The 2,929-nt window shown below is 58.0% G+C and overlaps 2 long non-coding RNA genes across 2 annotated transcripts; both read right to left on the bottom strand.

The window, feature by feature from the left end:
* Positions 1-533: 533 nt before the first annotated feature.
* On the bottom strand, positions 534-1,209 carry LOC127915269 (uncharacterized). The gene is made up of 2 exons (XR_008090834.1): positions 1,133-1,209; positions 534-716 (listed from the first exon to the last, which is right to left on the bottom strand). It is a non-coding gene; the product is annotated as an uncharacterized LOC127915269 (long non-coding RNA).
* Positions 1,210-1,685: 476 nt separating this feature from the next.
* LOC127915268 (uncharacterized) lies at positions 1,686-2,167 on the bottom strand. The gene is made up of 2 exons (XR_008090833.1): positions 2,061-2,167; positions 1,686-1,900 (listed from the first exon to the last, which is right to left on the bottom strand). It is a non-coding gene; the product is annotated as an uncharacterized LOC127915268 (long non-coding RNA).
* Positions 2,168-2,929: the final 762 nt, after the last annotated feature.

Genomic DNA, 2,929 nt, shown 5'->3' on the forward strand with positions numbered 1-2,929 from the left:
CCACTAGGCTACCTGCCGCCCCTACGCTCTAACCACTAGGCTACCTGCCGTCCCTACACTCTAACCACTAGGCTACCTGCCGTCCCTACACTCTAACCACTAGGCTGCCTGCCGTCCCTACGCTCTAACTACTAGGCTACCTGCCGCCCCTACACTCTAACCACTAGGCTACCTGCCGCCCCCACGCTCTAACCACTAGGCTACCTGCCGCCCCTACACTCTAACCACTAGGCTACCTGCCGTCCCTACACTCTAACCACTAGGCTACCTGCCGCCCCTACGCTCTAACCACTAGGCTACCTGCCGCCCCTACGCTCTAACCACTAGGCTACCTGCCGCCCCTACGCTCTAACCACTAGGCTACCTGCCGCCCCTACGCTCTAACCACTAGGCTACCTGCCGTCCCTACACTCTAACCACTAGGCTACCTGCCGTCCCTACACTCTAACCACTAGGCTGCCTGCCGTCCCTACGCTCTAACTACTAGGCTACCTGCCGCCCCTACACTCTAACCACTAGGCTACCTGCCGCCCCTACACTCTAACCACTAGGCTACCTGCCGCCCCTACACTCTAACCACTAGGCTACCTGCCGTCCCTACACTCTAACCACTAGGCTACCTGCCGCCCCTACGCTCTAACCACTAGGCTACCTGCCGCCCCTACGCTCTAACCACTAGGCTACCTGCCGCCCCTACGCTCTAACCACTAGGCTACCTGCCGCCCCTACACTCTAACCACTAGGCTACCTGCCGCCCCTACGCTCTAACCACAAGGCTGCCTGCCGTCCCTACGCTCTAACCACTAGGCTACGTGCCGCCCCTACGCTCTAACCACTAGGCTACCTGCCGTCCCTACACTCTAACCACTAGGCTACCTGCCGTCCCTACACTCTAACCACTAGGCTACCTGCCGCCCCTACGCTCTAACCACTAGGCTACCTGCCGTCCCTACACTCTAACCACTAGGCTACCTGCCGTCCCTACACTCTAACCACTAGGCTGCCTGCCGTCCCTACGCTCTAACCACTAGGCTACCTGCCGCCCCTACACTCTAACCACTAGGCTACCTACCATCCCTACGCTCTAACCACTAGACTACCTGCCGCCCCTACACTCTAACCACTAGGCTACCTGCCGCCCCTACGCTCTAACCACTAGGCTACCTGCCGCCCCTACGCTCTAACCACTAGGCTACCTGCCGCCCCTACGCTCTAACCACTAGGCTACCTACCATCCCTACACTCTAACCACTAGGCTACCTGCCGCCCCTACGCTCTAACCACTAGGCTACCTGCCGTCCCTACACTCTAACCACTAGGCTACCTGCCGTCCCTACACTCTAACCACTAGGCTACCTGCCGTCCCTACACTCTAACCACTAGGCTACCTGCCGCCCCTACACTCTAACCACTAGGCTACCTGCCGTCCCTACACTCTAACCACTAGGCTACCTGCCGTCCCTACACTCTAACCACTAGGCTACCTGCCGTCCCTACACTCTAACCACTAGGCTACCTGCCGCCCCTACACTCTAACCACTAGGCTACCTGCCGTCCCAACACTCTAACCACTAGGCTACCTGGCGCCCCTACACTCTAACCACTAGGTTACCTGCCGCCCCTACACTCTAACCACTAGGCTACCTGCCGCCCCTACACTCTAACCACTAGGCTACCTGCCGCCCCTACACTCTAACCACTAGGCTACCTGCCGCCCCTACACTCTAACCACTAGGCTACCTGCCGTCCCTACACTCTAACCACTAGGCTACCTGCCGCCCCTACACTCTAACCACTAGGCTACCTGCCGTCCCTACACTCTAACCACTAGGCTACCTGCCGCCCCTACACTCTAACCACTAGGCTACCTGCCGTCCCTACACTCTAACCACTAGACTACCTGCCGTCCCTACACTATAACCACTAGACTACCTGCCGTCCCTACACTCTAACCACTAGGCTACCTGCCGTCCCTACACTATAACCACTAGACTACCTGCCGCCCCTACACTCTAACCACTAGGCTACCTGCCGCCCCTACGCTCTAACCACTAGGCTACCTGCCGTCCCTACACTCTAACCACTAGACTACCTGCCGTCCCTACACTCTAACCACTAGGCTACCTGCCGTCCCTACACTATAACCACTAGACCACCTGCCGCCCCTACACTCTAACCACTAGGCTACCTGCCGTCCCTACGCTCTAACCACTAGGCTACCTGCCGTGCCTACACTCTAACCACTAGACTACCTGCCGTCCCTACACTCTAACCACTAGGCTACCTGCCGTCCCTACACTCTAACCACTAGTCTACCTGCCGTCCCTACACTCTAACCACTAGGCTACCTGCCGTCCCTACACTCTAACCACTAGGCTACCTGGCGCCCCTACACTCTAACCACTAGGCTACCTGCCGTCCCTACGCTCTAACCACTAGGCTACCTGCCGTCCCTACACTATAACCACTAGACTACCTGCCGTCCCTACACTCTAACCACTAGGCTACCTGGCGCCCTACACTCTAACCACTAGGCTACCTGCCGTCCCTACACTCTAACCACTAGGCTATCTGCCGTCCCTACGCTCTAACCACTAGGCTATCTGCCGTCCCTACGCTCTAACCACTAGGCTACCTGCCGTCCCCACACTATAACCACTAGGCTACCTGCCGTCCCTACACTCTAACCACTGGGCTACCTGCCGACCCTACACTCTAACCACTAGGCTACCTGCCGTCCCTACGCTCTAACCACTAGGCTACCTGCCGTCCCTACACTCTAACCACTAGGCTACCTGCCGTCCCTACGCTCTAACCACTAGGCTACCTGCCGTCCCTACACTATAACCACTAGACTACCTGCCGTCCCTACACTCTAACCACTGGGCTACCTGCCGACCCTACACTCTAACCACTAGGCTACCTGCCG

Source organism: Oncorhynchus keta, chromosome 3 (genome assembly GCF_023373465.1).
Source record: "Oncorhynchus keta strain PuntledgeMale-10-30-2019 chromosome 3, Oket_V2, whole genome shotgun sequence".
Classification (NCBI taxonomy): domain Eukaryota; kingdom Metazoa; phylum Chordata; class Actinopteri; order Salmoniformes; family Salmonidae; genus Oncorhynchus; species Oncorhynchus keta.